Source organism: Cimex lectularius, unplaced genomic scaffold, assembly GCF_000648675.2.
Source record: "Cimex lectularius strain Harlan isolate CLEC.00 unplaced genomic scaffold, Clec_2.1 scaffold340, whole genome shotgun sequence".
NCBI classification, from domain to species: domain Eukaryota; kingdom Metazoa; phylum Arthropoda; class Insecta; order Hemiptera; family Cimicidae; genus Cimex; species Cimex lectularius.
Window position 1 is genome coordinate 111,751 of NW_019392867.1, and position 24,226 is coordinate 135,976.

A 24,226-nucleotide genomic window follows, 5' to 3' on the forward strand; every position below is an offset into this window, starting at 1 on the left:
TAAAATAATTTTATTGACCAACCATTAATCAAGCAATACGTTACCTTAATTAAATATTCATTCCAAATAAGACATACTTTCAGTTTTTATTTAACCTATGTCCTACCACTCCTCCGAGTTTAGCCCTCTCTAGTTGCAGCAGTGATTTTGCCAGTGTTGGTGAGGGTCATATCATCAGGTTTTGGAGATTCTAGATGCATTCACTGACTAATTTTGATTTAGTCTGATTCTTTTACATGCTAATGCTTTAATGGCTGCTTGGCTATCTCTTATGAGGAGGCATAAGGATGGCATGTATTTCTGCTTGAAAGACCGAAGGGTACTTACCAGACAGACCAATAAATACTTAATAAAAAAATATAAATGAAATACCTAGCACAACGTATATTACACTTAGAGAGTAAACAAAAACAATAGATGATACAGAAAAGTTTTAAAAAAATGTTCGACATTATATAACGTTTTATTTCCGTTTAGAATAGCACATACCCTTTGCGGAGGATAATAATACAGTTCGATATGGAACTAAATTTATGCTCTAGTTGTTACTATTATGAAATGTGATGAAATCATCGCATATCACGCAGTGATACCTTTTTGTTTTAATTAACTGGGGAAAACACCGAGGGCGTCGCGTTTTTTTCCTTTTCGAATAATTTTCCGCGCAAAAGGATTTTCTTCGTAACAAAAAGGAAACAGAACCAGCTATTATACTGATTTATTAATATTTCCTTATTATTACTTTAACTACTGGTGAGGAGAAAAATTGTTAGGCTTATTTTTAGTATCGCAACCAAACATAACGCTGTCACCTTCCTGCTTCCCTTCCTCTGTAATAACATATAAAACTGATTCTGCATTTTATAGGTTATATTACATTAAAAAACCTGTGATTGATATTTTAACTATCAAGTCCGTACAATTTTAATAATTTTAACGAGGATGTTCAGACCATCCAGTTCATCATTGTCTACTATTACGGTCAGTGGATATAAAAAAAAGAGTGACGATAAAAATAATTAATTGTGATGAATTATGTGTTCAAAATCCTAATAGACTAAATTGTTAACATTGAAGTAGACTAAGGGAAAAGGTGAAATACCTAGATCAGGGAGAAAAGTTACGCCGCCATGTTATTAAGATCAGAGAAATGACCAGATGCGCTAGGGATGGTTAGAGTTAGGATGCTTCTTTCCTAAATTAAGTACAATTGCAAAAACAACCTGAGGGCTAATTCCAAAAGCGCTTTTCATTGCGTACAGGAGCGTTTATAAGATGGAACAAATACCAAAACCTAAGCCCTCGAGGTTCTATCTTCCACTCTACTTTTACAAATAAAACGTTTGTAGTAAATATGTGTGCTAGAATAAAAGCTTTTATAAATAAGAGAGCGGACCGCGTGCTAAAGGATGGAGAGGAACACCTGTCACATGAGGTCCTGCTGAACGTAGTAAAAAGATTTTTAGCTGAGAAAAAAAAGTCAGTGTCACGAGCGGAATTCGAACTCAAGACCTTCGGCTAGATACGCGCTACTCTACCACTTGAGCTATCGTGACTTCGATCCACTCGAGAACTAACTTCCCATCTCAACCCCGCCTTATGAATTTCCCCTCCTTTTTGCCATTTCTCTTTAAGTTAAAATGAAGTAAAGCCTGGATTACATGACATTTGAGACATGGCAAAAAGGAGGGAAAATTCAAATGGTGGGGTTGAGATGGAAAGTTAGTGCCCGAAAGTTTCGAAGTCTCGATAGCTCAAGTGGTAGAGTAGCGGCGTATCTAGCCGGAGGTCGTGGGTTCGAATCTCGCTCGTGCCACCGACTTTTTTATCTCAACTAAAAACCTTAATTAATTGAAAGATATTAATTGGTCAAGCGGACCACGAAAACTAGTGAATATAGTAAAAAGAGCAAAACCGTCATGAATAGGATCGGATTTTTGGATTTACATATTCTAGTTTCATCTAAACTGCTCAAAAATAAATAGGGATATTGCCAATTTTGTTGTATTTACATTCCCTAACATTTTTATTTTATTTTTAGTATAAACTGCTTTATAAAAGTTATTAGAAAATATGTTTTTTACTGAAGGAAAATTTAATTAACAGATTTTGAAAAATAACAAAATAAAGTTTTTAATTCCATAATTTTGTTTATTGGAAACAATTTTTTAAACAATTAATATTGTGTGATAGCTGATAGCTGAAACTTCTGTGTACCTATCAGGCATACTGTTAATAAATTTGTCACTGATTTCATAAGGAATTTCACTCCGTAGATGTTGCAACGCTGCGCTCTGTTGTTGCAGGTCAACAGGCTGCGGATGGTGATCGAAAAGCGTTCACTGCAGCGTATCCCACATGTGCTCAATGGGATTGAGGTCTGGGGACTATGGGAGAAGGGGCAGATGGGAAATTTCCAGTCTATATATTGATAAACAACTCTGCCTCTATGAGATAGGTAGGTATGGCATTGTCATCCGGAAATCGAAAATCCCTGCCAATCAGATCCCTGGTTTGAGAGAAGTATTCTTCGATAATTTCTCGGACATAACGGACTGCGCTGAGGTTGCGTACAATATGGAGTCCAGTTTGTCCTTCAGTGTAAATACCAGCTCAGACAATTGCACCGCCTCCTACAAACAAGCACGAACTGTGGCATTGTACGCATCCCCTGTCTCGGTAGACTCTTCGGCTCTTTCCGTTGGCATTCCGATTGGCTTTTCTAAACGCTCTAAAATATGCACCGTATTTTCCTGAGCTGCTGGTGGCGGGCTGTTGCTGCAGGTCGCCTCAAAGGTGCATACGAATGAGGCCAACTTCCCACAAACGATTACGAATCGTTTTTGTTGATTAACGCCTTGCCAAAATATCTTGTACTTCATTTAGGATCTAGCGGGCACTATGGAAAGGGTTCCGTCTTGCAGCAATGACAACATCTCTGTCCTCCCTTATCGTAGTAATGCGCTGAGTTCCACTACCGGGCACTTCCAGTCTCTCGGAATCTGCTAAAGCACGGGAGACCACGCTCTGAGAACCGCCAACCTCCTCTGCGATATCACTTGCCTGTGACATCGATGTCTCATTCTCACAATAATATTGCGAACTTTTTGTTAAGATAATGTCTATCCACGAAGAGAATACCACTGGATTAAAATGGAGAAAAGACGAGAAAAGGTGTTCGTTTACAAAATGAGTAATTCTTCATGTTTGCTATTCTTAAGTAAATCCGTTATTAGAAATGAGGATTAACGGTTTGTTTTTCGTTTGTATTTTCCATTTTGTTTAACCAACTAACAAGTCCGGTTAATTTAATTAAAATTAATATAATAAGAATAAATTACAAATATCTCTATTCATTTTTGAGCAGATTAATTTGGCCCCCACACCTCGAGACCTTAAAAATGATCTAATCCACGGATTATTGAACTAATACAAATCCAAACTGACACTGTAATATTAGGTAAGGTATTAGGTAATAGGTACTAAGGTAATAAGTGCTGGCAAGTGGACCAAACCCTAATAGCTTTATTTTATTTATTGAAATAGTAATCCTTTTATGAAACAGGAGTAGGAAAGGAGAGACCCATTAAAACTGGTAGAATTAAAACTTATTCCTGTAATTTGATCGTACCCGATCTTCTTAACCTCCCAGTTTTATTCTGCCACGTAGAAATTTTCGAAAAGCTGAAACCCGTCTGATGGACCAAATCAGATGTAGACGAAAACGATCAGACCTGAACTAACAATAAAAACTGGGGACGCAGTGAACGAGTTGATCGGGCGTCCTCTGTCATTCTAGCAGTTCTTGGTCCGAATTCCGGCATGGCCTTTGCAATTTTTTAATTATATTATAAAAATATAAATGATTCTGGTAGTTGGAATCTAAGTCATGATTATATCTATCAGTTATTTATTTCATTTTATATTTCGCGTGTCTTGTTGGATTTTGTACAAAAAATAATGCATACTCCTCTCTTTTCATTTGATTTTATTACTCGCCAATTGTACCCTCCGGTTCTGCAAATATGTTTTAGACTTGCCGTGCCCCGGGTCATTGCAATTATGTTGCACGTGAGCAACTTTTGACTTTCGTTTTCCAATCGTCTTCCGATGGAATGCACATTCAACATCAAATGCCGGATTTGAGTGAAGACTAATCAACTTTTAATAGCTCGTGCTCATTAGTAAAGCGAAAATCTTGTTTAGGATGAGTTCCTGTTCCGTTTTAATTTTTACTAACTAAGCTTTCCGATAGAAAACGAGTTTCCCCACTTTGTAATTCATGTAAACTAAATGACATTATTTTAATGGCGTATTATATAAATGGGTGAAAAACACGTAATGTTTTCTTTAATTTCTGGCCATGTGTTAATGTAAAACTTTTACTTGTTTAGTTACATGGCTTTTTAGTTTTATTGGCCAAAGCGAATTATTATATACAGTTGGGACTGGGTCCCGTCTATTTACCCAATAATCGTTAATCTTGTTTTATTACATAATAATTCCTTATTTATTTATATGTTACAGGCAGGTTTCAGGTTCCTTTAATGGTGTATTTATTGTTGTCTATCACAATAAACCTCAGCTAACTCATCTTAGTTGTGAAGAATACGAGTAGTGCTCTTTTGAATAAACCAATCCAGAAACTTTGTTGCAAACATGTCAAAAATAGTTTGATAGATAATAAATAGATGGTTTGCTACTTTTTAAATTTGTTCAAACTATTAAAACAGACTTAGGCGAACTTGGCGATCAGGGCAACATACGAAGGAAAAAAAGGATTTGACAGTCCTTGGCAATGTTTTGGCAGAGATGGTCTACAAGGAAATTTGAGATCGTCGTGAAAAACTTAAATATGTCAATCTGTGGACATATTTAAAATTGTTTTGCCCTAATGGTGACCTTAAAATAGGTTGAAAACTAGCATTAACAACTGAATTTGCTTTTTTCTTCAAGACCATACCTTGACCTTGTTTGTGAGTGAAAAGTGGTCGATACTTCTAACATAGAAAAATTTTTGCTTGTTATCTTTTCTTATGTTTAATACCACTAGTTTTCGTGGTCCGCATGACCAATTTTCGATTAATTAAGGTTTTTAGTTGAGATAAAAAAGTCAGTGTCACGAGCGGGTGGGGTTGAGATGGGAAGTTGGTGAGAGTGGATCGATGTCACGATAGCTCAAGTGGTAGAGTAGCGGCGTATCTAGCCGAAGGTCGTGGGTTCGAATCCCGCTCGTCACACTGATTTTTTTATCTCAACTAAAACCTTAATTAATTGAAAGATATTAAAGCGAACCACGAAAACTAGTGAATTTAATAAGATAAAATGAAGTATATCTTCACTAAAGCTCTCCGTGGCTAATTNATATATATAAGTATAAGAAATTTAAGTTAACACCTTGTCGGACTTGGGTGAAGAATACTCAGGTGAAATAAACCAAAGCAATGCTTCCTTTCCAAGGTGATGCCACACACTGATAGGACTCGAACCATCCTGTGCGATAAGGATCATATTGTGGGAGTCATTTTTTGGATCAGTAGTAAGGTGAAAAGTACTGTCAAGATACGATGAAAGATTCACTGGAAAAAGGCAATCCTAGACTGACTGAAGCAGGCATCGATGAACAAGAAACGAAGAAGCAAAAGAAACCTCGATTTATTTAGTAACGAGGGTACAGGAGAAAATGTTTTATGATTTAAAGATAATTGTGAAGTATAAATAATTTAGCTGGAAACGATGCCAGTAAAAAAATGTATCAGACTATTTAAATATGGATCTGGTGATACCGTTCTTTAAGGGTGAAGTGTAAACATCTGAAATTTTTTAAATTCATAAGCCAAATGTACAAGGCTCTGAATGATATGGTTGATCAGAGAATATAAGTATTTTTTTTACAATTATTGCATATCTTAATTGTTATTTGTCCATTTGGAAAAATACACATTGACAAAGACCCTTGTTGACAGTCTTCGTTAATGCAGTTCGAGAGAATCTAGGTTAAAAATTGTCAAATCAGTTTGAATTTTTCATTACCAGAAAAATGGGCGATGTCTCACACAATGGTGACACTCCTCGTGAGAGCAATTTTTTTCATTTCATTGCGCAACCTGCTTTCTCTGTTCAAGACCCACGGACATTTCCCGGATTTTTGGCATGAGGATCCGCCGAATCAGGCACGTCTAGGCGTAGGTACTGGAAGCTAGGGACTTCCTGACTTATCATATATGGAAGCTGATACTCCTTGTAACTTAGGGGCTTTCACGCTGCGCATAGCATGGCGACCTTTGCACTTTGAATATTCCTAAGTTTAAAGACGGGGACGGTCTATCCGGATTCACCATTTCCCCCCTTTATTACTGTATAAAATTAAATAAATCATTCCTATTTCTTGTCAAAAAACAAATTTATAACCTATAAATAATTCAACGATCTGCCCATCCAACACTTTCTGCAAATTAGAACGGGCAAAAGTCCAACGTACTATGCACATAAGTGTCAATCATGTTTTAAAAAAAACAGTTTATAAATTTGTACACAACAATACGAATAATTTTTTGAAAAACCTATAGAAAATAAAACACTAAAAAATGACAAAATTGTACGTTTTAATCCTACTAGCATATTTTCATTAATCTTTCATCATTCAATCATGAAATTGGATTTACCAAATAAATTCTTTAGTGTTCTATTTTTTATAAAAGTACAGTTAAACGGTAGCTGAATGAAAAAAGGTCTATGATGATTTTAAAATTTTTTATTTATAAAAATTCAAATTAATGCGTGTTGATTAGTGACCGTTAGTCGATGATTATTCAGAAATCGTGAGATGCGGTCTGGAGTGATGTAGGTTTCAGAAAAACATTTTCTTTTTCGTGCCAACGTTTCGATCTTTATTGAGATCATCTTCAGGGCACTTATTTTAATAAATCACTTTGAGCCCTGAAAATGATCCTATGGCCTTCAATCCAGGTGATTACTGTTTTATGTCCTTTAGACCTGATCATCGTTGCAAGTTCAAGAATCTCTATAATGGTGTAGTCCGCGATGTACAACTTTTGTCATTGCGAAGTGTACACAACTAAGGCAATCCGTGCATATGACCACTTTCGGGATTGCTTGTTGATCGCATAGTTCATAATTTCCCTTATAGCAACCAATTCTGCAGGGTATATACATAAATATTGTGGGAGTGAAAACGTTTTACTGTAGTTCTGTACAGGATTATAAAATGCGCAACCTACTAGTCCATTTGGGAGTGATCCGTCGGTGTAAATAACATGACCGTCTGGAAATCTCGCATAAAGATCACTTAGATATTTTTGGGTGACTTGGGTCTTATTCAAGTCGGTGTATGTTTTGGAGATGTATGTGAGTATATAATATTGTTGAATTCGACTGACGGCTCATGTTTGGCTAAATTGGAGAAAGCGTATGTTAAAGTTGGTTCTTTCTTTTTTGACCAGTGATTATATGTCAGTACCTTCCATGACAAGGGAGCAATGCTGAGGTATAGTTGCGTCTTCCTGGCCATAGGTGACAGTACAAAACGACCTGTTAACATTTTTCTTCTATGGTCAAACGGAGGTTCGTTTGTCTCTGCTAGAAGAATGCCAATTGGTGCTGATCGGAGTCAAGGCGCACTCTTAGACATTTGTATTGTATCTTATCTAATTTCTGCAAAATAGTTTTGCCTACTTGATCATAGTACTGTGGTCAGAAGTCAAAATTTGCTCTGATGGTTGTACGGTAAAACATAAGATGCAGGGATCTGCACCACTGGTCAAGTAAGAAATCCATTTCAAAGTGTTGAAACTGTTCACCTTTGTTGGCTATTTTACCGAGGTGGCATGATGGAAGGTTAGGAGGTTGTTTAGGCTTGGAGAGGATGAGGGAAAATTTTGATTTGATTGGGAAGTAAGCAGTTCTAATGACAGAATTGTAAATTGTTGTAAGGAAAACTATAGTTTTTTTTTATAGTTGTCGAAGAAATTTTACAGAGATTCGAAACCAGGAGCTTTCTTATGAGGTGAGATACTTCATTGGGAATGTATGGTTTTGGTGAAAAGAAAGAAGATAGAGATGTTAGGTTTGTTTGTGATTCGATTAAAGTCGGGATCATACAGGTCATGCTGGAGAGATAGGGAAGAAATAAGTAGATTTGATCTTCATCGAACGTAGCTCAAGAGCCTTCAACTCGGCGAAGAGGAAAGGAACGGAATAGGATAGCTATGTGATCCTGTCCAAATTGATTTATCTTCCTTACGAGTCTCATTTCTGTAAATGAAGTTTATGAGCGTTTATCAGCTGGATAACGAACTATTGCGCGTTGTTCCTTCATATTGATGGTACAGTTTGTGATGTGGTAGGCCAACTTCGAATCTTTGTAAACTCATGGATTAAAGTTTCAGTAAAATACTGTGCAGCGTTTTCCATGCCATTAGGTTAAGAAAGAAAAACCTCTTTGCACCGTTCACATCTCAAAGTTTTCAAGTACTGCCTTTCAATAAATATGTTATTTACCGGAAAGTTCATATACTGATCATCAGGGTATAAGTAGGGAAATTGGAAGACTCGTCTTTTACTGGCACAAACCAAAATTACCACAGATTTTTTTTCATTAAAAATGTTATCTATTTAATTTTTTTTTTTTTTTTTGCCTATCCTGATATTTGTCATAATTTTTGTTACAAGGGCCATTTCGTCAATTACAACGTCGAACTGCTTTAAAAAATGTCTGTCCTTTATTGAAACATAAAAAAGCTCTTTGCTATAAGGATTACGAATAAACTTTCTAATAACAATTCTGACTATTGACCCGTCAGTGCAGAATGAAGTTCATCTTGTTATCGGCATTAATCATTTTGTTGGTTCAAACTAGAAGTTAAAGATGTACTGTTCTTGACAGTAAGGCTAAAAATACAGCCATAGCCATATAAGTATAAGTGATTAGCTGGATTGAAACCACTTTCTTTTTTTTCTTTAATGGAAAAACGATTAATACACGATAATGACTCCAATTTTTGTTCACTGCAATTCCCAACACGCTACGAGAAAGCTTTCTTTCTTCTTGGATACGACGGCATTGAAATCACCGAACGGTTTGTAGAAATAATCATTGGCGTGAAATTTGTACAAATTTAGTTTTACTAAATTGTAACTCTTTGTACATGATGTGTGATATTTTTCGGGGTATGATGTCCTGAATTCAAGTAGCGCGTTTTGTTCACCTCCGTCCTACTGGGGAGTTTCCTTCCTACATGCGCTTGGAAACAATGTCGGAATTGAGGCCTACGCGAGCCCATAAATATTCACAGACGTGTTAGATTGATGGCGATTAGATCGCTCGTTAAGAGTTCAGCGCCGTTTTGGCACGGGGCAAAAATGTTAATCGCTTTGAAGGTCTAGATAGGTGTCGGTGAAATCCAAGTGCGGCGAGACATCATTGCTAAAAATAGAATTGTCTCGAGACAATTCCTGTTGGAGGATTGACCTACATCTTTCCGATTTTGGATCTTGTTGAAACGCAGAGAGCGGAAGGCATCGTAGACGCCAGTAATTCTACTTCAAGTGTGAAAGAACAAAGTGGCGCCCTTTCAAGGCGTAATTAGAACTTCATTTCATATTTAGAATTGATCCTGGGTGTTCGTCTATGAGTCGGTAAACTCCAGCACTGAGACACTTATTGGGTCCGTCTTCACTCGCGGGTGTGTTCAACTACTTAAACGCGTTTCGGCATTGCGCCATCTTCAGTGAGGAACTGTTGAATTACTCGAATGGGATTTGGCGTAGCGCCATCTTCAGTGAGGAACTAGTTTTCCTCCAGTTCGTTCTAGTTCGGGTATAGAAACCTTAGTCCACTTTTCTGAGGTATTTTAATAAATTTAAAGTTAAACCTGTTATTTTTCTTTTATACGTAAATTTCACATCCCAAAATGTTTAGGCATTTAATTGAACCTCCCAGATCTCACTAGCCTTCCTGGCATTTTATACCAGTCGAACCATAAGTGCCACAATTTAAAAAAGTAACGTCTACACGCATTGGACAACAAGGTTACGGAAATAATAATTAGCTCTTACATTTGAGTAAGATCCGAACAGGAAAGTGTGGCTAGCTCTTCATCTTCAATGTTAGCTAATGACATACTTTAACAAAATTATAAATGTTTGGTGAAGAGGAAAAGGCAAGGCTTGTGGATATACACGGGTGCCCTTGTGCTTGGGGTCTGGTAAAAAGCCCCTAGCTTAACGAGGTGCTCTAGTTAAAAAAATGGAGATGCACAGTTGGCCAATACTTGTCGGGGTACACAGATCATAAAGATGATGGCTCCTATGTAATTTAATTAATGAATCCTAAGCTTTAACTTCAACAAACATCACAGTTAACTTAAGTAATTAACTTTGCTTAAATTATTGAGGTCTACTTGTAGGGAATGTGTATTAACTATTTTAGTATTAGAATTGATGTTGAGTGTTGGTCTGCGAGTCCGTGAATCATGCTGAACAGGCACTGGGTCGCTTATTACGAAAAGGCGTTTCGGCTTTGCGCCATCTTCAGTGAAAAACAAATGACCTTGATGGCTAAACTTTGAAGAGCTAGAATAGTTCAGCTTCTTGCCTCACCTTGCTTATACCCCTGGCGTTACGCTGCCTGACGAAAGATCACGATCGTGTACTATAATTTTGTTACAGCACAAAAGGTGTTTATGAGGATCTGGGTCCTTACTCTCTCACGAAGTCGCATTTACATCTTCTAACAACTTCAGGCTTCGGTAAAACAGCCATGCATCGAAGACAACTCTTCACCTAAGATTAAATTTATCTACTAGCAAGATTTTGTAAATTCTGATCCGTAGAAGGCCAGATAAACCCTGCTTTGATAAATTACCGTTGCCGCCAGACAGTCATTTCCATATTTCAGTTTCGGTTACTAAAATTAACAGAACTGGAATAGTACAACTTCTTACCTCACCCTACTTATAAACCTAAAATCAGAGAGTCTGACAAAACGTGACTCAATTATCTTTAATAATAAGTACATTAGATTTCGTGGTCCGATTGACCATATAACCTTTTTCAATTAATTAATCTTTATGAAAGTTATAGATTGAGATAAAAAGCCAGTGTCACGAGTGGGATTCGAACCCACGACCTTCGGCTAAATACGCGACACTTCAAGTAGTAGAGCAGCAGCGTATTTCGACGAAGGTCATGTTCGAATCCCGCTCGTGACCTGGCTTTTTTATCTTAACCAATACCTTTCATAAAGATTAATTAATTTAATAATAAGGATTCTTTTAGCGGTCAATCAAATCATTATGGTAAACACTGCAACTAATAGAAATTAATAGTGAGGACAAATTTTTTGGTTTATAAGAGAGGCTAAAACGATGAATTATTGAAAGGTTACCCATAGAAATTTGGCAAGGTTTATTAGAAATAAGGTTTAAACGTCAGGTTTTCGACACCTAACAGTTTTTTATGCCCAGATTAACTGAAACGTGTGTGGGTTCTTACTTTGACACGTTTTCCATCTGCACATGGTTTCTCCGGTTGAGTGACCCGGACCCGACATTGCCCGCTTTTTTTCACCCGGCGAACGCATCGTTACGCAAGTGTAACACCTTCACTTTTCAAAGTCTCAAGTTCACGGCGATCAGCCCCTGATGACTTTTTAAAAAGGCCGATTTCCCCCTCGTGCGCCAGCGAGGTGCAAGTGGCCGCTTAAGATTATTAGTTACGTAAAGGCCGTGCTTTGGTCACATTCTCCCCTCTAAGGAGTGAAAATGAAGTTTTTAATTATTCGGAAATCGTGAGATGCTGTCTGGTGTGATGTAGGTTTTAGAAAAGCATTTTCTTTATGCCGGTTGTTTAAATTTAACAAACACATGTAGGATGTGGAAAAAAGTGAATTTATACAATGAAAAATATTTTTTATATTCAATCAAAGTATTTCTACTAACCTAAAGTGTTTTCTGCGTGCACTATTTGCGCGTATTTGTTAAATTTAAACAATGTTTGTAAATCCCAGGCCCTGAAGATGATCTCAATAAAGATCGAAACGTTGGCACGATAAAGAAAACGTTTTTCTGAAACCCACGTCACACCAGACCACATCTCACGATTTCCAAATAATCATCGACTAACGGTCACTAATCACCACACATTTCTACACGAGTAGTTTTTTAATTTTAAATTTCTTTTTTTGGCCATGTGAAATTGTAATCCCTTCTCTTTCCAGCGTTGCGTTTATCCTTAAGACATTAATCCAACGATAAATCATAAGCTTACATTACGATGAGAACACTCATTTTTTGTTGAGAGTATTTATTTCATATTAAAATGAAATATGTAAAGTTGAAGACTGCATGTAGCCAATGGTGTTTTAGCACACATTTAACACGGTTTGAAGGACGTTGAGTTTAATTTGTTTACTAAACTTTTATTTCCAAATGTTTAAAACAAACTTGATTCGGTCAGTTCTACCTAGATCTACCTCAAATAAGCCCTCGAAAAGTAACTATTACGTACCATACATAACTACTCCAGCACTTTTGTATCTCATCTCCCTTCTGTTGTAAATTCATCTAGACTTATCTATCGTAAAAATATAATAACATTTGCCTTCTTGCCATGGGAAAGAATCCTAGCAAGTGTTTCTAAAGTAAAGGCAAAGAAATAAGTGGTTATTAAATGATTCTTACAAATATTGATGATGACAAAGGAAAAACGCACAATGAAGAAAACAGAATCATGTCAGATATGTTGTTAATATTAAATTCACTAATTTCGTGGCCCGCTTGATCAATTAATACATTACAATTAATTAAGGTTTTTAGTTGAGATGAAAAAAAAAAAGTTAATGGCACGAGAGGGGTTGAGATGGGGAGTTGATGTCTGAGTGGATCGAGGTCACGATAGCTCAGGTGGTAGAGCAGCGGCGTATCTAGCCGAAGGGCGTGGGTTCGAATCCCTCTCGTGCTATTAACTTTTTTTCATCTCAACTAAAAACCTTAATTAATTGTTGTTAATATTTCTTGTGAATGGGGGCACAATTGTTTTTTGGTATCCAGCTGACGCAGTTGGTTTTCCAATGAGTAAATGAAGATTGATTTTCCCTCTGATACGACAATGAATCGATTCAGATGTTAAAAGACGGTTTGAGGAACGAGACCGTGTGGACGTGGGAGAGTACTGCACCCGTTCGGCAATGTGTCGGCTTCGTTACGGATCGGCCGACAATACCTCTCGACGTCGGCGGGGTTCGACAATTGTCGCGACACGCAACGTGTGTCGTAAACGGCTTCTTCAGAGTCATGCAAGCGTCTCGGTAAAAGAGCACGTCATCCAGAGCGACGCACAATAGACCCAAATGTTATAATGACCTCATTCGGGTTTTGTTTACAAACAAACCTTTAGGCCTGGCACACTTGAAACTCGGCACACTAGAAATAAATAATAATGTTTATTATTTTTCGTTTATTAATTATTACATATTGATCGCTTTGGTGCGTATATGCAGAAGAATTTTGTAGTTATCTTTCATTCCAGTAAAGGACCTATAACAATTCAAGATAGCCATACATAATACACCTATGAAACCAAAAACCAAATCAACAACTTCTGATGCAAATTGAAGTTTTAAAAAACTCGATTGAAGCTAATAAACTCCCCATTGTTAAACAACACCATTATTGCTAAAGCAATAACGAGTATGAAAACTATAAAATCAACCATACAGCGGTCAATTGTAAAGTAATTAATATTAAAGTAGTAGAAGAATACACAACCTCTATTCACTAAAAAAATGTTAGCAAGAATAACCAAATATGACTTACAATTAATTACAAATCATCGTTATATATAATAAAAAGGCGTATAAACCTTCTAAAAAAGTTCTTAAATTCACTAGTTGCCATTTCATTGATAATAGATTACACGACATTTGAAAAATGGCAAAAAGGAGGGAAAATTCAAAAGGTGGGGTTGAGATGGGAAGTTAGTGGCCGAGTGGATCGAGGTCACGATAGATCAAGTGGTAGAGCAGCGCCATATCTAGCAAGATCGTGGGTTCGAATCCCGCTCGTGACACTGACTTTTTTATCTCAACTAAAAACCTTAATTAATTGAAAGATATTAATTGGTCAAGCGACCACGAAAATTAATGAATTATAGATAACGTTGTTGTAACATAAAAAAATTATGCGTCTTCTCGATTTCTTTCTTAAAAGTATGGCAGTGACCTTTTGGCAGTTTTATCAAAATTCTTTTAATTTTTGTCTTTTTAATTAATTTAAGGAGGGAAAACTCATAAGGTGGGGTTGAGATGGAGAGTTGATGTCCGAGTTGATCGAGGTCACGATAGCTCAGGTGGTAGAGCAGCGGCGTACCTAGCCGAAGGTCGTGGGTTCGAATCCCTCTCGTGCCATTAGCTTTTTTTCATCTCAACTAAAAACCTTAATTAATTGTAATGTTTAATTGGTCAAGCGGACCACGACATTAGTGAATTTAATAAATACACTAAATCAAACTATTTTCCACGGCTCTTTTTTTTCTTTTAAGATTTTTTTTAAGATCAAGAATGATTAAGTGTAGAATGGAAGAACCTTCCCTATAATTAATTAACTAATCTAGTCCCCTATTCTTTATGCTTTGATAGTGTTATTTATTAAGCTTCTGTTGATTCACTTAATTTTTTACCTTCTTTAGCTGATTTTGTAAGATTAGATACACGGCGGTAGCTTAAATCTTACCATTTTGGTTCAACGTTGGTTTAAATGTGTTGAAATGAGTTCCAATAGCACAAAACACAATAGAAACGTTAAAAATTGTAATTTCAGGGACTTCCATTTTATTTTTGAAGTTATTTATTGTAGGCTATTACGAAATCGAAAACGTCGATTGCTCTTTGTGCACTTTATATTGTTATCAGTCCTGAACAAAAACTAATTACTTCCATCCTCCCAAAAGCAAAAATTGTTCATACGATGAATTATTATACACTTCCTTCTCAGATGGTGTATAAATATTGTCGGAAACCAATGGAAAATTCATTCACATCGAGATGAAGGTGTCCGTACTGACATTTCTGTTCGTACTGATCCTTGTATTTACGGTAAATTTTAACATTAGTAGTCCATTTTATTTAAAAAAATTATCCTAAAGGAACGAATATAAACTGTTTGTTAGTTTTCAAAAAATTAGAAAATTTGAATTCTAGGGATCGACTAATGGAGCGTCGGTACATAAGGACTGTCATGGAAGAGGACATGGACGTCAAAGAGGTCCGGGGGGTTCTGGAAACTCAGGAGGCTCGGGAGGTTCAGGAGGCGCTGGAGGCTCTGGAAACCCTGGAGGTTCTGAACCTCCGCCAACTAGTACTGACGATATATTTATTTTATTAAATTAGTTATCATTTACGTTAATTTGTTTTATTTTTTCCTATAGCAACGATGTAGACGGCAATAATCGCGCTTTTGTGCTTCTGTGAGCAATAACTACGCCATGTGATTTATGCACTTTTGTCATTTAAAAATCATAAAAAAAACTTGCTTTTATTTATTTATCCCTTTACTATTCCATGTTTCCTTAAGTTCAATTTTTTTTGTATGCATACCATCTTTTGAAACAGAAATTTGTCAAAGAAGTCCCTAAAGCAGGAGATTTTAAATATGTTTTCCTTTTGTCCTAGGTTTTAGAAAATAACCATTTTTTTATAGTAGATAGTAAAGGCGTTAGTAAAGAGTTGAATTTTAAATCACGTTCAACTTGACTGAATTGAACTTGCCCTTACTGACCATTTTATTTACGAGCAGGGAGCGAACTGGGTCTTAACCGGTTTGTTACCCAATTGCATTCGTTTGTGATGGATATGTTGAAGTATGTATTTTTTTCTTTGCTTTCGAAAGCCGGAAACTCTGAAAGTTAATGCAGAAGTCTTGTCTCCTTTAGACGTGAAATACGAGTTTGCGATCTTTCTTTTATCCTCCCCCCAGCTACCCGGCGATACGACTTTTAAAACTTCGTCCTCCGAAAGAGAACTTCACACAGTAGAAACAATCTCCTTTGTCGTATAAATTACTCGTTTAGTAATCATTCCAATAGGTACTTTCAAACTCTGCGGTATGCGGGCATGCTAACGTTTGGCGCGTATTATTTTTGGACTGAAAGATTTCTATTTGGTTTTAATATTTAGTGGCTATCCGACTGGCGTTTCTGACGTAACCTGAAGCATAAAAGGCCCCAAGATTAATAAACATTTATTCAAATCGATAACATTAATATGTTATGTTGAGTATGGTAAGAAAATTTTGCTGTGAAATTTTAGTGCACTGTAATATCACATTATATTTGTTAAATCATAATAATTTATTTTTACCTTTCCACGATTTGTGAAACTTTCTTCAGTATAAAAAGTAAAAAAGTAAAGTAATTCCCAGGGGGCTTAATCTCCATCAATGATAAGTACACATAGGCTTGGGAACCACGTACCAATCTTTTGTAGTTAGTGGAAGTTTGGATCGTCTGTTAAGTCCGTTTCGTTTGAGAAGTCCCAAGTAAAGTACCTGTTTGGCAGGTGGTAGTTAAATCCCGTTAAAGTAACCAGTTGGCAGTTGTAAAACGTCTGAGTGTGAAGTTAATTTATTAGCTCTTCGTTATGTTAATTTTAATTCTTCTCTTTTTGTGCCAAACGTCGAGACCCTCCTCGAGTTTCTGTATGCGGTGACTGGATCTTTATGCGGGGAAAGGATGTCTGTATCGCCAACAAATGTGAAGAGGGTTTCTGGAAGGATAGGCATGTCAACAGTTAATATCGTGTAAGGAGAGGTCCAGGAATGCTCCCTTGTCCCCATCTTGGATTGGATAGATAGGACAAATCGCTATGCCTTGTCTAACTCTAAATTAACGGTTAGTCAGGTACGATTTTAAGATTAGGAATAAGTACTGGGTAAGATGCCCTTCAGCTTACAGAGGAGGCCCGGGTGCCAAACCATGTCAAAGATTGGAGCAATGTCAAGGAACACACCCGTACAACACTGCTTCTGCTCAGGGGAGAATAAAATGACCTCCAGTTGACATTGATGAGTTGTAGTATAGGGACCTAAAACTGGTGACTCGAAATAGCTTCTCGGGATGACAGGGTATAGGCGTTTAAACAGCAGTTTCTAGAGAAATTTACTCATTACAGGAAGGAGACAGATAGGACAGTAGGAACAGGTTGGTAGGAGTATTGACAGGTTTGGTTGGTTTATGAAAAAAGAATTATTGTGGAAAATTTCCAAGTGGGAGGAATATATGTTGTTCACAGGATGTAATTAAAAATAAGTAAGGAAAACGAGTCCTTGTTTCCAACACCGCAGAAGAATAATGCCTGGTATGCTAAAGAAGGTAGGAACAAAGTATTCTATAGCTCAATCAGCAGGTTGAGAATAAACCACTACATTTGCGGGGCTTACCTCTTCAGAATAGGTAAAAGAGACACATTTAATTGTGATACGTACGATGTAAAAGAGGACGCCCCCCCATTGGTTCCTGGAGTGTCAGGAAGAATTCAGAGGGTAATTTCTACAAAAAGTAGACATATGGCCTTGCAGAGGCCTTTTAATTTTGACACACTCATATCATCAGGAAACATGCAAATATTCAGTCCGATAGCGGAGTTTTTAAATAAATACAGTCTGGAGGTTTAAGGAGATGGATAATTATGTCAAATTTATACATTATATATAGCACATATCCACTAACTAATTTGACAAAACATGGCTGATGGAAATACATACCCCAAAAAAATCATAAAATTGCTGATTTTATTGTATTACGGGATACAGGGAAATATAAAAAAAGGCTTAATTTATTTTTTATGCCATGGTGTACGATTATTTATTTTTCTAGCAAAGAAATTCTCAATGTGAACAAATATGGAAAGACGTGTCAAAAACTGTAAATTCTATAGTTTTTATTACAAATATTCTTTGCTTCTTAGGTGCACATCGTTTAAACAAGAGCTACTGCAAGATTTTTAGGCCCATGAACTGCTTGTACTAAAAGTAATATAAATAGATACAGATTTCATAAATGAACAAATAATGGCCTATGGCACTGGGGTCAGATATTGTAAGCGATTGTTCAAAGCTGGCTTACTTATATACTTGACGGACTTGCTGGAATGTAACTACCTGCAGATTCACCGACATACTATCATCAAGACGAAGATCAACCTTCTTGGACCAAACGAAAAGTGGTACACTCAACCCAGAGGCCTCAGACAAGATGAGCCTAAATCACTTGTGAGCTTGGGCATGTAGCAAACCCACTAACCCTTTATAATACTTAAATTCACTAATTTCGTGGTCCGCTTGACCAATTAGTATACTACAATTAATTAAGGTTTTTAGTTGAGATAAAAAGTCAGTGGCACGAGCGAGATTCGAACCCACGCTCTTCGGCTTGATACGCCGCTGCTTGAGGTCACGATAGCTCAAGTGGTAGAGCAGCGGCGTATAAAGCCTAAGATCGTGGGTTCGAATCTCGCTCGTGCCACTGACTTTTTATCTCAACTAAAAACCTTTATAATACATTTATTAGTTAAATAGCCAATGTTTATCTTTTTTTACTTACTTTTTGATGGAGCTTGGAAATTGTAAAAGTTCAACAAAGGATTTAATTTAATTTTTGTATCATAGCTATGCAATATTTTCTCAATTAAGTTGTTTTTCAACCAAAAATTCAAAGAGTTTGTAAAATTTGTTAACCGTATGGTATTTATTTAAAATAGTGCTTGGTTCTTATCCCTCGAATATCAACTCTGGATATTTATAGGGAGCTTATACAAAAACCTGTTAGCATATTTAAACGATATTTTCGTTATTAGCTTGGAAAGGAAACGTGCGACTATCGATCGTGGTCGTGAGGGAAACTCGCACGTAAATTTGATTAGAGTGGTGCGCGGAAAGAAGTGAAACGTCCGGAGGAGAGCTAGGACAATTAGCCAACGCCAATTCGCAAAAGGTGGCCGACAAGTGTGCCCGGACATTTTCGTTGTTGTATTAACGTCACGGTTATAAACAGGGCGAGACAAGACTGTCAGACGAGTAGCAGCGTATCTAGCCGAAGGTCGTGGGTTCGAATCCCGCTCGTGACACTGATTTTTTTATCTCAACTAAAAACTTTAATTAATTGTATTGTAACTATTTCTATTGTGCCCCTATTGAACGAGCTTTCGTCTTGCAAACTGTAATGGCATTGATTTATTTTGTGTCTCTATATCAAAAATCAGACATTTATTTGTAAATTACAATTAGCACTGTGTTGCTTTATCAAAATGGCCAAGTAAAAAAAAAATAGAATAGTCAAATAAGGTTTAGTAATGAGTTCATACAAGTAACAACTAAATGAATTGATATTATTTATGGTTATGCAATAATAACAAAGCAACGATATAGAACAGACTCTCACGCCGCGGTCGTGGGTTCGATTCCCACCGTCGCCTCTGGCCCTTTTTTCACAATAACCCCCCCCCCCATTTGAACACACATATACGAATTGTCACATGGCTAATATGCATAGTTCATAACGCCAATAAAAAACGATATAGAATAATCGATACGTTCCAGATATAATTCATAATTTAACAATAAGAATAATTATAGCAAGACCCGTGCCGACGTGCCAGTTTTCACACTGGCCTGCATAAGAAAAGTGTTTGTACTTGCTAACCGAAGCGTTCAGGGGAAATAGAACGTTGAGATAGCCCGTTTAACCCGGTAGAAGTGAATCAGAAAAATAATGAATGTTATTGTTCAAATGTGGTTTGTTTATACGTAACTTAATTATTTAAGCATGGTTTTATTTTTTTAGCCTTTAGTCTGTATGATTTTTCTGGAGTAGGATAAACGCTGTACATATTCGGAAGCAAGAAAACATTATATTGTGAATATATCCTGAGTGAAGAGACAAGATTCTTCGAGGGGTAAAAACGTAAAAACTTTAATAAAAAAGTCATTGACGACGTAATCGACAGCAATCGCTTATTTACATCTCTCCACAAAAAGATCCCTCCTCCGGTGTGGCACCTAGTCATGCATACTGACAAACTCCAACATGGAATCACCACGATTTAAACTGCAAGAGGTAGGGATCAGGCAAACTTTCCAATATCCAATTTCATAATCCTCAGAAAAATTCTTGATGCCTTCTTTTATGTGCCCAACGAAACCACCTAAATACTTCTTTTGTCCAAGATGTATTCCACCCCCGTTATTGCCATTTTGACCTCCCAACCACCATAAATCCTCAAATACTCTGATTCCTTCCAATTCCTTCCAACCACAACATGGCCGAATAAAAAAAAGTGGCCGCAGGACCTTCTTTCCCGTGATTGTGAACCTAACCTCAACTAAATAGATGACTAGGACCCATAGGAGTACTGCCAATGGGTAGATTCTGCACTATTGTTTAGCTTAGATTAGTGACTGATCATCAGTGTCGATATGCTAAGTTAGGAGATAGACAATCCATATTTTCTAGAGACGAAAGGAACAGTATTTATGATTTTTTTTTAAATATAGGAAGTTGATAGAAGAAGATCTAGAATATTATGATCCTAACCTTATCGCTTATGGATGTATTGAAGAAGAAATGCAAACTTATGATGCGCTTGTTGTAGATGAAGTCCAGGACTTGACTGAAATCACATTAGGTTTAATATTGAAAAGTTAAAAAATGAAAGTAGGAGTAATTTTTTATTATGTGGTGATGTTAATCAAGTTATACATCCTAGTTTTCTCTCTCTATCTAAGTTACGGTCTTTTCTCTGTCAGAATAAATATGTAGAGAACAAAGGACCAAAAGTTTTTTATACTCTTGAGAAGAACTATCGTAATAGTGAGCAAGTTATTGAATTAGCCAACCGTGCACTACACTTTAAGAATTATAATAAGCAGATGCAGAAGAAGCTTTTTTCACGAAAAGTGATACTGAAAACACAGGTAATGTCAGCTTTGTTGCTGAGGATAGAGAACAAGAAATAACAGAAAAAGTACCTGAATCCATAAATTGGGCTGTTTTAGTCTTGGATGATGAAAGTAAAGAAGATGCTCGTAAATTGTTTAGTACTCCACTTGTATTTAAAATACATGAAGCCAAAGGCTTGGAGTTTGAGAATGTGATTCTTTACAAATTTATGTCCTGTAAGGCTTACAATGAAATATGGAATATAGTATGCCCAGATAAGGATAAAGGAAAGATTGAAAATACTATTAATAAAGTCCGTGATTCATATAACAAAAAGGACGTTAATACTTCAAGAAATAAGGATAAGAAAAATAAATCTTTTGAAAACTATAAATTTTGTATGAATGCTCTGTACGTTGGGGTTACTCGCGCTATTGATAGTGTCTATATCGTGGATGAAAAAAATATATTGAAAGTAATAGAACCACGGGAAGCCAGTAACGTAGATATTGGAGGTATCAAGTGAGAAGAATCTAGTCCTTAAGAATGGAAAGATAAGGCACTAGATTTGATAGATAAAGGAAACATAGAGCAAGCTAAAAATATAGCAGAAAAATTGCTAAACGAAAAAAAATATGTTCAAGAGATCATAAATGCATTAGAAGCTCAAGATGTCATAAAGAAGCTCAAGAGTTACAGTTTTCTTTAGATAAGGATGAATCAGATCAAGCAGTGAAATTGTTTCCAGAGTCAAGAATTGATACAGAGAATCCAAGTTCTCAGTCTTCTCAAGAACGCCCAATGGGTGATACAGAATCTATGGTTTCAACAAAGGAAGTTGGGACTAATCAAAAACGAAAGAGTAAGGAGAAGAAACCAAAAAAATAGAGAAAAGAGGGCGTTTAATGTGTATAATTCGTAATGACGAAATAAACCAATTTGAAACAATGGATATATTTCAGCGTGATAAACAAGAGATGTTAACTTTAGCTTTAAAATATCACAGCCGGTACATAGCTGGCTATTTAATTGAGTATATAGGTTGTACTCTGAAATACCCTAGTTTGCATATAGCTAACTGTTTAACTAAGAATAAAGAGCTCACTTTTGTACATGTGGCAGCAAAAGAAGGTCATGTTGGCGTAGTTGCACTTCTTCTGCAGCATGGAGCTGAGGTTAATGCTGAGGCTCATGGAGGTTTTACTCCTTTACATTTGGCAACACTATATGGTCATAAGAGCGTAGCTAAACTTCTTCTGCAGCATGGAGCTGAGGTGGCTAAGAGTGGTGAGGGTGATACTCTTTTGGCGTTAGCGCGTTGGGACGACAAACGCTATTAAATACTTTCAGTGAATTATTCTTTCTATGTAAGGTCTTGGTTGAGATAAAAAAGTCAGTGTCACGAGCGGGATTCGAACCCACGACCTTCGGCTAAATACGCCGCTGCTCTACCTCTTGAGCTATCTTGACAATATCGTCGTGGGTTCGAATCCCGCTCGTAACACTGACTTTTTTATATCAACCAAGACGTTATATAAAAAGAATAATTAATTAAAAGAAGTAACTTAGTCAATTGAGCACTAAAACGTAAATGGATTAATAATTAATTTTTATTTAATTTTTACGTATTATAAACATCTTTCAAGTCGCTAAGAGTATCGATATTTTTAAATTATCGATGCTACTTTGATCGATTCTAATAACTTAGTCCCTAGAGGCAGATCTATGACTGCAGAGATGGATGGATTCCGATCCGAGAAAAAACAACACGGCTTTTTATTCAAACACTTTCCAATTCCGAGGCAGGTTGAATGAAATTGGCCAGTCCGAAAATATGTATATGGAAACGAAAGAATTATGAAATCGAACCGAATTACGTGATCCTGTTCCGGATTCTCCCATCTGGCTTTATCACCTTGTAAATCTCTCGTCAGGAAACGTTTCAAAGGAAACGCACGCCTTCACTTTCCTATCTATAATTATGTAGCCCTTTTTTTCTGTTCATTGTTATTTTTTCAATTTGTTAACTGTCTGAATGCTGATGGTTAAAAAAGATGTGGGAGTGTGTGAGAGAGGAATTTTTCCTACGAGAAAAAGATATCGGCTTGAAGGAGATAGCTTTCTCCAGCTCAATTTCATTTCACTGATTAAAAAAACATTACTGGTCATCCTACTATTCTGAAGCATTTAGCATGGTTAGGTTCATATGAGGAAGCTACATTGCTTGAGCAAGACTATTTTGGTGATGAGACGGTTAATGTAGAATTTTTGAGGAATTAATTTTTAGATAAATGGAATTTTAAGGGTTGTTGCGTAGGGTAGCATTTCAGACATAATACGGAGCATTTGATTTGATCTGAGGACTTTAGAGTTAAAGGATTGAAGACGTTGGATATTGGAAAGTTTAGCGGTTCCGCACAGTTATATTCCGTAAGTATAAATCGGTTGTAGTAGCGTTTTGTAGAGTGTAAGTTGGTTTTTCGCCGATAGCTTGGATTGTCGACCTTTAAGTTTGTAGAGTAGACCATCTGTGTAGGTTTTTCCGTTTGAGTCGTATATGCTGTCCAACACAGCCGGAGTTGGGGATAGGAACACTGTAGAGATTTGCCTCAGGGTGTAAAGAATGGCACATTCTTTTATTTATCTGCATTCACCCTCGTCCACACCGATACATACATCACCTATATGTTCCTGCAGATCTTCCGAATCAACGGCATGGTCTGGGTCAGAGGATAGTACAGCTGTGTCATCGGCAAGAGAAACGAGGAGAGTGGTAGGTGTAGTGGGAACATCTGGAGTATGAAGGATGTATTGGATTGGTCTGAGCACCTTGCGTGAGCACAAACTCCCGCGGCAAGAGAGCAGTATTCTCAGAATAATCTGATCCTTATCGGACCGGAAAGATCCGCCCTGTTAGATAATAGCGAGGGAGTTTTGGAAGAACAGGAGACCTTTGTGCCCCTCGCGGTCAAACATTTGTGGTGCCAAATCAAGAAGGATATACAGGGTGAGTCATTTTTTGACGCACCATTGGAAAATCAACGCGGGTGCGTTTAAATCTGACTCGAGGCTTATTTCCTTTGATTAATACGTTAATAAAAGAAAGTGAGTCAATTTTCGGTGTACCATAGGAAAATCAACGTTGGTGCGACTAATTATGACTCGGCACATTTTATTTTGTCATTCTCGTACCAAAAAATAGGCGAGTCACTTTTCGACTCACCATTCGTTACAAATTAGTTTTAGTACGTTGGAAGAAAAATAAACAAAACCAATA

General features: G+C 36.8%; 1 long non-coding RNA gene across 1 annotated transcript; it reads left to right on the forward strand.

Moving 5' to 3' along the window:
* The first annotated feature begins 15,035 nt into the window (after positions 1–15,035).
* On the forward strand, positions 15,036–15,534 carry LOC106668119. The gene is made up of 3 exons (XR_001340712.2): positions 15,036–15,112; positions 15,218–15,374; positions 15,445–15,534. It is a non-coding gene; the product is annotated as an uncharacterized LOC106668119 (long non-coding RNA).
* The last annotated feature ends 8,692 nt before the right edge of the window (positions 15,535–24,226 follow it).